The 15,016-nt window shown below is 45.2% G+C and overlaps 1 non-coding gene across 1 annotated transcript; it reads right to left on the reverse strand.

Moving 5' to 3' along the window:
• Nucleotides 1-14,500: 14,500 nt before the first annotated feature.
• Nucleotides 14,501-14,661, reverse strand: LOC119046744 (U1 spliceosomal RNA). Its single transcript, XR_005082034.1, has one exon. It is a non-coding gene; the product is annotated as a U1 spliceosomal RNA (small nuclear RNA).
• Between the last annotated feature and the right edge of the window lie 355 nt (nt 14,662-15,016).

The raw sequence follows: 15,016 nt of genomic DNA on the forward strand, positions 1-15,016 counted from the left end.
TCAGCTGCACTAATACATGGCTGTGCTGAAATAACTGATGAAGTGTATTCTAGCAGAACTGATTTACAGGACCATCCTCTAAAAGGAGCAGACTGGACTGTCTATGCAGATGGAAGCAGTTCCATGGACAAAGGAAACAGAGAGGCTGGGTACCCATTTGCGACTCTTGAAGGAGTAGTGGAGGCCAAGGCCTTGCCACTAGGAACCTCTGCTCAGAAAGCCGAATTGACTGCACTGACCAGGGCACTGGAATTGTTGCACAAAAAGAGAATGAATGTGTATATCGACTCAAAGTAAGCTTTCCTAATTTTGCATGTCTATGGTTCCCTCTGGAAGGAAAAAGAAGTGTTAACCTCCAATAAAAAGGAGAATAAGCAGGCAGCAGAAATTCTGAAATTATTGGAGGCTGTTCAGGTACCTTTACAGGTGGCAGTTATGCACTGCCTGGGGCATGAGGGAGAGGACACTGAAGCAGCTAGAGGAAAGGATCTGGCTGAGCGGGCAGCAAAAGAGGCTGCTAAATGAACATTTATAATGCCCTTGGTACCTGTTCTGGACTTGTCACAATTGGACCCTGAATATTCGACTGCAGACTTAGAGAAAGATAAGGGTTGGGGTTTTGATGAAGAAGGTCCTGATAGTGGATGGAGAAAGAATAAGAAAGGAGTTATATTGCTTCCCGAACATTTAGTAGAGCCAGTCATGAAGTATTTGCACGAGGCCACACACTATGGGAAGGACTCATTAACCGCCTATGTCAAAGTGTGGCTCACAGGTCCTGGAATTCCCAAAGCCTTACAAAAAGTAATTTCTAGATGTGTTGTGTGCCAGAACAAGCCCAGAACAGATCCCCAGCAAAGGAGAGAAAGAAAGCAATACCAAGGACAGTGCCCACTTGAGGACTGGCAAATGGATCTTACTCAGATGCCAAGGGTCTGAGAGTGTGGGTATTTGTAGTCTGCTGACACCTGTTTCAGGGTGGGTAGAAGCCTATCCTACTAGAACAGAGAAATCCCTGGAGGCAGCGAAAGCCTTCCTGAGGAAATAATCTCTCGCTTTGGCCTCCCTGGCAGCACCAGAGCAATAGCAGGACTGCTTTCATTTCAGAAATCACACAGCAGGTTAGTAAATTTTTAGGAGTCAAGTGGAGACTCCACACAGCATGGAGACCTCAAGACTCTGGGAAGGTAGAGAAGATGAATCACACCTTGAAGAAAAATAGAGCCAAGCTGTATCAGGAAATTCATCTCCATTGGGACTAAGCTTTGCCTATTGCCTTACTCAGGATAAGGGTGACTCCTCGAAGTGGGATTCAGTTGAGTCCTTATGAAATTGTGTACAGGTGGCCATTTCAGGCTATGGTTGGGGTGGGAAATATGTATATAGATAAAGAAGTGAAGGTAAAGAAATATGTACAGCATTTAAGTCAGACCTGAGCTGTAATTAATGACCTTGCTTGTATTAGGGACCTTTCCCCTAGAGGTTTGCTACATTCCTTTGAGCCTGCAGACAAGGTGCTACTCAAGACTTGGACGACAGCATCTCCAGAAAGCCAACTAGGAGAAAAGTGGACTGGACCTTGGAACGTACTCCTCACCACCCCCACCCTGGTGAAGCTGGCAGGAGTAAAACCTTGGACTCATCACACCAGAATAAAGAAAACACTGGAGGAACAATGGACCACCGAACCTCAAGAAGACCTGAAAGTCATCTTCAAAAACAATGACTTATATGAGTTTTCATTAATTTTTTTGTTTCACTATTTTTCAATAATGAAGTCATGAAATAATGACTTTTCATTATTTTTTTGTTTAACCTTATATTATAGAAAACTTGTTCCTTACAAATGAGATAAAAATAGTTGCCTACATTTAGCAAAAATATTCTGAACATCTCCGAATTCTGTCTTGCAGGAAGAACTTATGTTGAACAAATTTTCATTTCACTACATGTCTTACAGGTGTTTGAAATCCCCTGGAGAGCCTTTGAAATTATAGTTTGTTTAAGCATGCCAATAAAGAAATGGCCTAGTTGGATATTTATAGTTGGGGGCCTGTAGTAACTCTATAGGACAAGGAAATGTTTCCCTTAAAAGTCACTAATGCAGCCCCAACTGGAAAGTGCACAACTTTGGTCAGTTGTGCTAAAAGCTGTTTTGTGCTTTATCATAGCTTGTTGTTGCATACATTGTGCCCCCTTCTGTGGATCGGCAATTAGGTATATTCCTAAGCACTCCCACCAGACAGTCCAATTCTAAGTTACATGCTTAATAGCAACATGAGTACTTACATATGAAACTGATCTTACAGATATAAGATAGCTTGAAAACTAACAGTGGGGAATGATGGGGGACTCAAGAGTTGGAAAATTTTAGTGAGCTTAGTAGTTAATGCATGTGAAAAGCTATGGTTTCAGGAATTGCAGGGAACACCCACCCAGACCCCAGGAGACCTTAAACTGTTCCACCTTTGTGCCTCAGGACTGCAAGCGTATCAGGAGGGGGATCCGAGCCATTATATTCCTGGGAGAGACAGATCACTGGGGGCACAGCTAACCACCCATGGCAAGAATGCTGCAGGTTTTTTAAAATCTAATTTTCCCTGAATTTCAATCCCCCCACCACACTTTGTTCTCTGTTATAAAAAGGCTGGCTTGAAAGGAAATGTAAGATGGTCTCTTAGGGTCTGAGCCTGCAGTCTTCTCAGGTCCCCAGCCATCTGAATACAGTGACCATAGAGATTCAATCCCTGTCTCTCTGCTTGTTGGGACTGGTAGGTGATTGGCACAAACGCTGGTTTTTCTGGTTTTGTGGTAACATCCTTTGATGACTTTGGTGGTACCTGGAGTTGTTTTTGTTACTCTTTCTCTTGCCCTCTTTGGTGTGGGGAAACCCACCTGTCAGCTGTGGAATAAATCCTTCATCAAGACGTGTTTTATCAATGCTGAGATAGAAGGTAAGGCTGTCCTCTGGACACAGAGTCACCATACTTGACCATCCCCAGGTGACACCTGGGACATGGGGTCTAGTGAGTCAGGAGCTGATCACCCCTGACGTCTGAAGGGACCCATTCCTTCCCCTTTGTTTGGTGCTCTGGTCATTGGTAAGTCCGCTCTCAGCTCTCGGGATAAACACATCCATGGGCAGGCATACAAATGAGTCCTCTCTCTAAGTGGAGTAAATCCATTCCCAGGCCAACCGGTTGATGCTCTCATTGTTGGTAACGTCATCCTCAGGCACAGGGTAAACGTATCCATCTCATTATATTTTTCTGCTGATGTGGACTATGAATTCCAATCCTCAGTCTGCAGTGTATGTCTTCTGTTAGCAGGTTTCTGACCTTTCAGGGACCAAAGCAGCCCCACCCAGGCTCTTCTTTGTTCTAGACTCCTTGGAGCTGACACTATTCCCACCACTTATTAATGGTCCTTAAAGCTTTTATTAAGAGTCTCAACGGGTCATCTTGCTTGGTATTTAGGACCTTCCATCCCTTTTCCAGTCTTCTTGAAAGCTGTCAAAAGCAAATAAGAATAATCTTATACTTTCTCTACAAAAATTAATAATTCAGGTTATATGTATTATCTTTATATGTTCAGTAATCATGTGTGTGGTATTTTATGTGATATGTATTAGTCTGTGTGTTACATGTGGTATGTTTTCTGCCTCTGGATGGCATAACTAGAATTTAATATTATATTGGCCCCAAAATATTAAGTGCTTATATAAAGTAAGTAGTACCCTATGTTCTGGACAAAAATATTTAATATTAAAATTGCTTTAAATGTGATTAGAGTTATTACCAGAAAACACATTTTAGAAAAACTTTGTTATAATCTCTTGAATAAGTATATTTGACAACCTTCCCAAAGTTTAAATTTTAAAAATTGAGACATGACTTTTAGTTATTCCAATGGGCCCCTGGTATACCTCAAGGATTTATTTTACTTCTTATAAAAGTTTAAAAAATTTTTTGAAGTAATTAGACTGTTTAATATGCTCAGTATTACATGAGAAGCTTGGCCAAACAGAATAATAATAACTATTTTATTTGTATATATATATTTGTATCAAAATAGATTTTCTAGAAATTTTAACCTGCCCCAGGAAAGACCTTGCAAAGATTCAAAATCAAGTTCAAACATGAAGCTCTCAGAGGTAACAGGTATCCTGTCAGTGACACCTGAACAAGCCAAGACTGACAGTTCCCTGTGGAGATATCAAGCAGGACTCTAGGTATTTGTAACCCCCACAATAGAAATTTATGAATTGTTTCCAGTGCTCAGTACAGAATTCTAATAAGTCCTATACAGCATTTAAAAACCTTACACACTAGACTTCCGCCAAGATGGAGGCATAGGTGGAAATACTTCCTCGCACAACCAAATCTAAAACCAACAAAGTTTTAATAACAATAAACGCAACCTAAACACAGAAAATCGAACAATATGGAGTCTGAAAATAACAAACCGCTCAGCTAAATCGGTGAGAGGGGTGAAGTCAGCAGCTGAGCTAGTCGGGCAAAAAAGATCCCTCGATCCAGGCAGTGCGCAGGCAGCGGAGGGCGCAGATCCCAAGTGCGGGCTAGCTACAGGTGAACACAGGGAAGGCCTGGCAAGGCTGGCTGTCTGCAGTCACGCATTTGCAGGCAGATAAACCAATGAAGAGACAGCATTGAGACAGATAGAACAGGCCCCAGCACAGGGTGGTGGGCTCGCACATTTGTGCTCAGATAAACAGGCGAGGGTAAGCAGTGAGGTGAACTGGGCCAGCAGAGAGGACCACCATTGCTCCCTCTCTGACCCCGCCCCCACATACAGCATAACAAACCAGCGACCTGTGTGGCTCCACCCTGGTGAACATCTAAGGCTCCCCTCCTCATACGTAACAGGCACAAACAGATAAAAACATGGCTCAAGAACAACTCAGATCCCCAGAGCCGATAAATCTAAGTGAACAAAAAATTGCCAATCCATCAGAGGCACAGTTCAAAACACTGGTGATCAGGATGCTCACAGAACTGGTTGATTTTAGTCACAAATTAGAGGAACATATGAAGGCTGAACTAATTGAAATGAATGGAAATGCACAGGAAACCAAGAGTAATGGAAAGGAAACTGGGACTCAAATCAAGGGAGCAGACCAGAAAGAAGACAAAATGACCAAACAGAAAAATATGAAGAAACAAGAATTCAAAAAAATGAGGAGAGGCTTAGGAACCTCCAGGACATCTTGAAATGCTCCAACACTCGAATTATAGGAGTACCAGAAGGGGAAGGGGAACAACAACAAGTGGAAAACTTATTTGAACAAATAACAAAGGAGAAATTCCCCAATCTGGCAAAGGAAATAGACTTCCAGGAAATCCAGGAAGCTCAGAGAGTCCCAAAGAAGTTGGACCCAAGAAGAAACACACCAAGGCACATCATCATTACATTAGCCAAGATTAAAATGAAGGAGAGAATCCTAGAAGCAGCAAGAGATGAGGGGACAGTCACCTACAAAGGAGTTCCCATCAGACTGTCAGCTGATTTCTCCAAAGAAACCTTACAGGCAAGAAGGGGCTGGAAAAAAGTATTCCAAGTCCTGAAAACCAAAGACCTACAACCAAGATTGCTCTATCCAGCAAAATTTTCATTTAGAATAAAAGGACAGGTAAAGTGCTTCTCAGATCAGATCAAATTCAAGGAGTTCATCATCACCAAGCCCTTATTATATAAAATGTTATAGGGACTTATCTAAGAAAAAGAAGATAAAAAAAGATGAACAGTGAAAGGAGAGCAAACTCACAGTTATTAACAACCACACCTAAAACAAAAGCCAACTAAGAGGACAGCTAGATCAGGAGCAGAACCATAGAAATGAAGATCACATGGAGGGTTAGCAACAGGGGAGTGGGAGAAGGAGAAGGGGGGAGAAGGTACAGAAAATAAGCATAGACAGTAGATAGAAAATAGGGGGAGGGCAAGAATAGCATGGGAAATATAGAATTTAAGAACTTGAGACAAGTTTTCATAAACTAAAGAGGGGAATGGTGGGGGTGGGGTGTGCAGGGTGAAGGGGAATGAAGGGGGGAATAGAACAAATGTAATGGCATAATCAATAAAATAAAAAAATAAAAATAAAACCTTACATACTGTTAGGTCTTTATATAAATATTAAAACTGTGTGTTAAATAAAAAATATAGGCTTTATATTGTTCTTTTATGTCATTTCATAGTAATTATTACTTATCAAGAAATTGTTCCCTTGACATATATTTTACAAAGAAGCAAAGTTCTTTATCAACTGCATTTTAATCAAATCTACAAATACGTCATTTTAAATCTGGTCCTTTATAAATGGTCACTATCGTACTCTAATATATTTGCAAAGATATCTTGCAATAGGTTGATGAAAAGGACTCTGACTAACTCTAAAATTACAGGTATCCAAGTTGGTCATATCTTTGTAGTAAATAAAGATGTATGAAAACCTTAGAATAACTGAATTCATGGAAATACTGGCAAATAATCAAGATAAACAAAATGGTTTAGGAGACTAAATGAAAAAAGATAATTGTCCTTTTTATGACTTTGTTCAAAATATTGTTAATTTTAAATGTTTTTGTTTTCCAGATACAAGGAAAAAGTTTCCCTATAGAAAAATTTGTAAATTATACCCTCATAAGCATATTGAAACATTTATATTTCCCCCCTATGTAACGCCTCCAGAATTTGGCAACCCTTAATGATTGTTTGGGTAAAACCAATAAGAATCTGTTCTTCCTATAATAGCACCAGTTTCCAAATATGGCTTTATTAAGCAAGACTTTCTCTGGACTGTCATAATCAAAAGAGTCATGTCTGAATGTCACCAGAAAGCCTTAAGAGGAATTCAGGTTGATTTTTGAAGCCAATAAGAGCCCCTGGGAGAAATGACCCGGTACCTTGCTTGGTCACATGATTCGTGGCAGTCTGTCCAGGAAAGAAATGAAGGTTGCTTTCCTGAAAGATGGCAAGGAAGGGACCTCAAGACATTTTGGGGCATGTCAAGAACTTGAGGAATCCACTCAAACTAGTAGATATCTCAGGCAAACCCAAATGGCAGCTGTGTGGCTTGGCTTCTTTGCCCTGAGAGACTGACTAAATCTCCATCTGAAGTTCCTTATAAAATTTCAGCAAAGCAAAATTGAAAGGGCCTGCACGATCAATTACTATTCTTGTTGTGTTATGTGAATAATCAGGCCAAATTGAAACCGGACTTCATGCAGTCTCTGTAATAAAATGAGGATGATTTTAGGAGGAGAAATTGTGTTTCACTGGAAATCACACTGTCTAGTTGTCACCCACAAAAGTCCTAGGTTTATTCCAAGCTAATGTTTCATTTTTTTTCTTTCATCCTTTGACTCGGAATTATTGAAAACTACTGATGCAGTGTCATCCATGCAGAATTCACCTACTACTCTGCCTCTCCCTTTTGGGGATTTTAAAGCCTATATCTGGTCTTGTGTTCTAATTTGCTTCCTAGGACCTACAGCAGCCTATTTCTTTATTCTTGTTTTTAGTCCATGTCTCCTCAAATATCTCATATCCTTCATTCAACAGAGGGTCATGCTCTGAAAGATTCCCACCACAAATGGCCTCCAGCCATGGCTCTTGCTCTTTGGGCTGTCCAATTCCACCTTCTTCTCCTCAATGACCCATACCCGGAACCACAGTCAGGGACAGCTCTATATCCCTAGCCTGCCCGAAGTAGTTACAGAAGAGGAGACATTCAACCCTATTCCCCAGCACCAGAGGACCGGGCCAGGTCATTAAGAACAAATCCACTTTATCCCTGGCTGGTGTAGCTTAGTGGATTGAGCATGGGCCAGTGAACCAAAGGGTTGCTAGTTTGATTCCCAGTGATGGCACATGCCTGGGTTGTAGCCCAGGTCCTCAGTAGGGGGCGGCAAGAAGCAACCACACATTGATGTTTCTCTCTCTTTCTTCTTCCCTTCCCCTCTCTCTAAAAAATAAATAAATGAAATCTTAGGAACAAAGAATAGATCCACTTTAAAACAAGAGGGGGAAATGAAGGATAAAGTCAACACCCTTTGCTAGGTATTGGCTTTACCACCTAGCACTTACCTAGCTGGCCTACGACCTTGTGAAACATGACTGCCATTTTACTCTTCTGAGTTTAGGTCCCCAGGACTTGAAAGTAAGAGCAGAGCCAACCTCTCCCTACAGCCACAGGTGTAAGATAACATTGGAACAAAGTGCAGCCTCCAGGCTACAATGCCCCAACAGCCCAGGGGCCACACAACAGCAACCACCCACCCTTTCTTAATCCAATTATAATCCAACAGAAGCTCAAAGCTCCCACCCTTCAGTGCTGGTGTCTATCTCCACACCATGACCTCTTCCTTTCTTGGAGGGTGAATAAAAACTATTCTCTACACTTTTTTCCCCTTTATGAATTCTTTCACTGCCTGTGTCACTGACCACCCTAACAGTACTGCAGGGTAAACGGAGTCCGTGTGGCTCCCTCATCCAGATGTCTGGGTAAGTAAGATAAGCGGTGTTCCCACAGCCTTGAGACTGGGTCCAATAAATGATATTCCCATAACCTCAAATGGGCCCACATAAGCAAAAATCATGCTGGGTTATATAAGGTTTTGGCACCCTGCTGGCTTTGTATACATTTAGTATTTAAGGGACATGACACATGGCTTGAGTTGTGTGTTGATCACCCCACCAGTGAATAAAGGCATGCATGGCATTCCCACAGCTCCACATATTTTCTTCCATCTGCCCAAACCCCAAGTGAACCTCCCTGGCCTTGAAAGGCTGCAAGACAATTGGAGCTGTCAGTTGGTCAGCGGGATTTCTTGCACCATGGCACGAACCTGAAGGAGCCAGGAGCAGGCTCCTAGGAGGGGGGCCTGATGGGTGGCGGGTCACGGGGATGTGGTATCTGGTGGTGAGTCTCCTGGCATCATGGGCCCCACCCAGGGGATGACCAGACGACAGAGAAGGCCCTGCGGGTGATCCTGGAGGTCCTAGAAAAGCCAGTGTTCCCGTGGCTACAGGACCACGGGCTGGGGGTTTCTTTCAACTTTGCAAGCTGAGACAGAGAGTGCACTTTGCAATGCAGCAAAGTGCTGCATTGTGAACTCAAGGGAGAGGAGAAGCCCTGGAAGCCTGAATCAACACCCAAGAGGAAGAGCTCCAAGCCGCTGAGCAGCGACAATCCTCCTGCCTTGCCACAGTGGAGGTGCCATAGTGGAGGGGTGGGAAACTGAAAAGGACAGGAATGAGGAACCATGTTCCCAGAAGGCCCACTCAGTGGCGTTACAGAAAATGAAGTCCCCGCAGCCCCTGGCGCTGAGGGGAGATACACCTGGTCCCGCTCAGATGGAGGAACACACCACCTATCATCCTTACACAGAGGCCGAACTGGTCGATCTCACGCATCAGTTTCACCAGCGACCCGGGGAGCCCTTAGCACTGTGGCTTTCAAGCCTGTGAGATTTAGGGGTGGACAGCATCAAGTGCACTGATAAGGAGATGGAAAAGTTAGCTTCCATCATGACTCACCCGTCTCTGGGCCAAGGGCTGCAGACTAGCAGGCGGTACATGACGGTGCAGGGCTCGCATTTGCTATTACACTGGGTCATGGCAGCTGTTTGTACAGTCTGGGCAAATGCGGGAGATGTGCCAGACACTGTGAACAAGTGGCTGTCCTTTGAGGACTTAGTGCAAATCCTGCAGGAGTTGGGCATGCGTCAGGCTGTGTTCAATCCCAAGACCCAGGGCCCTGATGATGAATTTTCACAGCAGGGATGCAGGGTGTCTTGCAACAGCACACTCCTCCTGCCTCTTTCTGATCGCTCCTGGCACTCTTTGCCCTGTCTGTCCGCTGTCATATTAATGATGTCACCACGATTGTGGCGAGTCTGGGAAAGGCAGTCTTGCTGCCAGCAAAAAGCAGCTCAGCAGTGTCTTAAAGTCCCTCTGTTTCTCGGTCAAAACAGCACTCCCATGTGGGTGACCAGAACACAGATGTGGTCGTGTCTTTTAGGGGCTGGAGTGGATCGAACTAAGATTGATAGGATTCCAAAGCCTTACCTGTTAGAGCTCTGGAAGCTGCTGTGAGCTGACCAACACTTCCTGCAGCCCCAGAAGAAGAAGGTGGTGAGGAAGAAGACTGGGAGCATGAAGTCAGAGGCCCATGCAGTGTGGCCGGAAGGCCACCTCACTACATCAACCTCCTGAGAAGACAGAGCAGATATCCTTTGGACATTTGGAAAGGGGGCAGGATGAGGAACCTGTCTACAGGGAACGGCCAGGGACTGGAGGCCACATGTTTAATTGGCTAGCCATTGGTCACCTACAAATGTCCAGCAGGTTTTGGCCCTAGTGGACACAGGAGCTGAATGTACCTTCCTACATGGACTCTCTGAGTACTTTCCAGGGCCTGCATAAATCTCTGTTGAGAGTGAGGGTGCAGGCTGTATGGCTCTCTCTGGGTATTAAGCATTTGCCCCCCTTTGAGTACATTGTTTATGTTTTCCCCATTCCTGAGTACGTCCTGGCTATTGATGTGCTCCAAGGACTGTGGTTACACACAACCACAGAGGGGTTTCACCTGAGGGTTCGAGTGGTAACAGCCATGCTGAGCATCCTCCCATACAGTTGCCACCCCCACGACAGGTAACAGTGGTGAAATAATATCAGTTGCCCAGAGCACATGAGGAAATTGTGGTAACTATAGGAGAGTGGGGAATGGTGGGGACAATTAGGGCTGCTCACAGTCCCTTTAACTCCCCCATGTGGCCAGTGAGGAAGCCAGATGGCACATGGAGAATGATAAGTGATAAGCCAGATTACCAGGAGCTCATTGAGGTTGTTCCTCCAATTCATGCAGCGGTGCCTTCTGTGGTAGACCTGATGGGCTGATTACCTAATGAGCTGGGGACTTACCACTTTGTAGCTGATGTAGCAAATGCCTTTTTCTCCATTGCCATTGCTCTGGAGTGTCAAGGTAGGTTGGCCTTCACCTGGGAGGGCTGACAATAGACCTCTACAGTACTCCCTCAAGGGTACTTGCACAGCCCTACCATCTGTCACAGGCTTGTGGCAGAGGACCTGGCTGAGTGGCCACCCCCTGCAGAAGTGCACCTGTTCCATTACACTGATGACATCTTGCTAACCAGTGATTCTCTTACAGAGTTAGAGAAAGCAGTGCCACAAATGCTGTCACACCTGGAGTCAAATGGCTGGGCAGTCGATGAGGCCAAGCTGCACGGGCCTGCATTGTCTGTCAAATTCTTGGGGGTTGTCTGGTCCGGTAAGACAAAAGTCATCCCTGATGCGGTGATAGATAGGATTCAGGCATGACCCCTACCAGTGTGAAACGGCCACAGACACTTTTGGGCCTGTTGGGGTACTGGAGAGCATTTGTGCTCACCTCCCACAGATTGTCGGCCCCTGCTATGCTCTGGTGAAAAAGGGAGCAAGCTGGGATCAGACCCTGACCTCAGGACAAGAGTTCCAAGGAGCAAAACCCACCATTAAACACACTGAGGTCTTGCATGCTCTGGATCCTGCTAGACTCTGTGAGCTAGATGTGCATGTGACACGTGGAAGTTTTAGGTGGAGTCTGTGACAGCGATCAGAACAGCTACATCACCCACTGGGTTTCTGGTCCCAGCTCTGGAAGGGAGCAGAGGCACGGTGCTCCCTGACTGAAAAGCAGCTGGCTGCAGTGCTTGCTGCCCTGTTGGCCACAGAGGCCATAATAGGAACTGCCCCCGTGACAGTGAGGCCCACACACCCCATCGCAGGGTGGGTCCAAGACTGGATGGCCAAGCCTTGTAGTGGGACGGCTCAGATGCCCACGTTAACTAAGTGGGGGGCTTATCTGCAGCAAAGGAGGACTCTGTCAACTGGCTCCTTCTCAGCTGAGCTGCAGGAAGTGCTAGGTCCTGTTTCCTATTTAGATGAAAAATCTTCTGTTCTGTCCCTATGGAGGAACTGGACGGTAACCCCTTCCGTGACAGGCAGGCACCTATTCCCTCAGATGCCTGGTACACTGATGGGTCCAGCAGGTGTCAGCCTGCAGTGTGGATGGCTGTGGCAGTTCAACCAGAAACAGACACAATCTGGTGTGACACTGGTGTAGGCCCAAGTAGCCAGTGACAGAACTCAAAGCTGTGTGGCATGTGACTGTCAATGAAACCCTGCCCCGACTATTTGCACAGGTAGTTGGGCAGTGTGCTTGGGGCTCACATTATGGACCTCTACATGGCATGCACATAAATGGCTGGTTATGCATAGGCCCTTCAGGGGACAGGTCTTGTGGCAAGACCTCTGGGAATTAGGCCACCAGAAACTAAGCACTGTATATCATGTGACTGGGCGTGCACTCCTGGCCTTCCCTGGGGATGATGAACCCAATGCTCTAGCCCAGGCGTGATGGCTAGAAACGGATCCCACCACCAGCCCATCAGGAAGGGAAGTAGCCTAGTGGCTATACTGTTGCCTCTTACATGCAGCACAGAAAACCATGTGGTTCACCATAAAAACTTAGGGGTTACCTGTCACCCTAGCAGAGGTGCGGGAAGCTTGTGAAATCTGTGTTGTCTGCTCGTGAGAGCATACCAGGAGGCCTGTGGGAACTACTGGGCAGGTGGCTGCGGACAGTACCGCTGACACGGTGGCAGGTTGAAGTGATTGGGCCCCTACCTAGTTCAGAGGGGTATAGGTATGTAATCACACGTGTGGACACGGCTACTGGACTTTAAGCTGCTTACCCCTCTGGCACCCAGATGAGAAAGCAGGAATTGCTGCGCTGGAGTTGATGTGTGCTGCCTATGGTTGACCCCTAATCATTGAAAGTGATCGGGGGAAGCATTTTACTGGGCCCTTGGTGTGACGATGGGCTTGAGACCTGCAGATTGACTGGAAATTCCATGTAGCCTATCCCTCTCAAGCTGCCAGAATGACTGAATGATACAATGGCCTCTTAAAGCAGGGCCTGTGAGCTGTGGCTGCCACCCCAGTGCTGGGTGGCTGGATGAAAGGCTTATATGAGAGGAGTCGGATGGGGACCCAGCCCAGCTGGGGCTGAAGCACTTCTCCACTGGATTGCTGCTCCAATTCAGCTGCAGGTTCAGACTAAGGGTGCTTTGCTGAAACAGGGAATGGGAAAACAGGGAAATATTGTCTTGCCTGCACCTGAGGGTCTGGAGTGAGAGCAAACAGCCACTTGGACATGATCTTGGAGAATAAAGGCCCATTCCCCCTGCCCCCCACACTCATTGGGTGGTTGTTGTTGCCCCTTGGGGCCCAGGGGTAGAGAGAAACCTGCAAACAGTGCCCTGGATGATTGAGACATGGCCCCCAGATAAACCCAGGTCAGCAGAACACAAAATGCTTTGTCACAGCACCTTTGTGATATCCTTGTGGCCCATTACGAGTTCTCCACTGTTGCTACAGGTAGATGCTGGACCTCCAGTCGAAGTGAAGTAGTACAACTACTTGTACATGCTCAATAAAAGCCAAGACTAGCCAGGAAGGAACTGCCCTATAAGAACAGAATCCCTCCAGCCCCTGAGGTAAATCTCTGCTCAGAGTTGGCCCACTCCCATGTTCTGTGGAGTGTACTACCGCTTAATAAATCTGCTCTCTCCCATAGTGCCATAAACTCTGTGCGTTTGGTTCAGTTCTTTGTCTGCGATCACCAAGAACCTGGTTACCTGTGTCCACCTGTGACAAGACTGCTTATTATAGTGCTGAAATCTCTAAGGAATGAATGAACAAATGACTGCACATTGTTTTTAAAAAAACTAAAAATGACAGGTATGTTATCATTTTCTTCTATTTTTAAATATATTTTATTGATTATGCTATTACAGTTGTCCCATTGTTTTCTCCCCTTTATTCCTCTCCACCCTGCACCTCCCCTCCCACCAGCATTCTCTGCCTGCCTAGTTCACGTCCATGGGTTGTACGAAATTCTTTGGCTTCTCCATCTCCTATACTATTCTCAACCTCCCGCTATTTTTTACGTATCATTTCTGCTTCTTATCCTCTGTATCTTATCCCCCATTCTTCCTCCCTCCCCACTGATAACCCTTCATGTGATCTTAATTTCCGTGATTCTCTTCTTGTTCTAGTTGTTTGCTTAGTTTGTTTTTGTTCCATGCAGTTCAATCTTCTTGCACTTCTGGTTGTTTTTGGTTTTGAATTTGTTGTGCTTCTGCTTATGCAAGGAGGCAAAGTATATCTCCTATTTATTTATTCAATCGTTTCCTTATTTATAGTTAGAGAGGGAAGAAGGGCAGAATCAAGAGATGGAGAGAAACTTAATGTGTGGTTGCCTCTCATGCACCCCCTGCTTGGGATGTGGCCTGCAACCCAGGCATGTGCCCTGACTGGGAATTGAACTGGTGACCCTTTGGTTAGCAGACCAACACTCAATCCACTGAGCCACACCAGCCAGGGAAGACAATTACTCTTGGAACATTGGTTATCAGGGGAGAGAGCAAATGCAGAACCGCACTACCACAAATTATTTGGTCGAGTTTCCCACATTTGGAGAAATTGCAGGGGACAACACACACAAAGTACAGTGGGTGGGCCTAATCCTGGGAAGATCACCTTCTTGACATGGTACTTCCCCTACCAGGTAAGTATCTCATTTTAGAGACTATTGTATTCCTTCAGCAGTATGGAGAACCCCGGATACAATGGGGCCAGGGCTCAAGAAAACAAAATAAAATATTTTACAGTTTTTCTCATATATATTATATATTTTTCTTACATCTAAATCAGGTACTTTTCTGTTTTTTAAATTTATTTATTTATCTTTAGAGGAGAAGGGAAGGAGAGAGGGAGAGAAATATCAATGTATGGTTGCTTCTGTTGCATCCCCTGCTGGGAACTGGCCTCTGCTGGGAACTGGCCTGCAACCCACGAATGTGCCCTGTCTGAAGTACTTTTCTTTTTTTATATTTTATTGATTATGCTATTACAGTTGTTCCATTTTTTC

This window comes from Artibeus jamaicensis, unplaced genomic scaffold (assembly GCF_021234435.1).
Source record: "Artibeus jamaicensis isolate MK-2021 breed Jamaican fruit bat unplaced genomic scaffold, CSHL_Jam_final contig_47, whole genome shotgun sequence".
NCBI classification, from domain to species: Eukaryota; Metazoa; Chordata; class Mammalia; order Chiroptera; family Phyllostomidae; genus Artibeus; species Artibeus jamaicensis.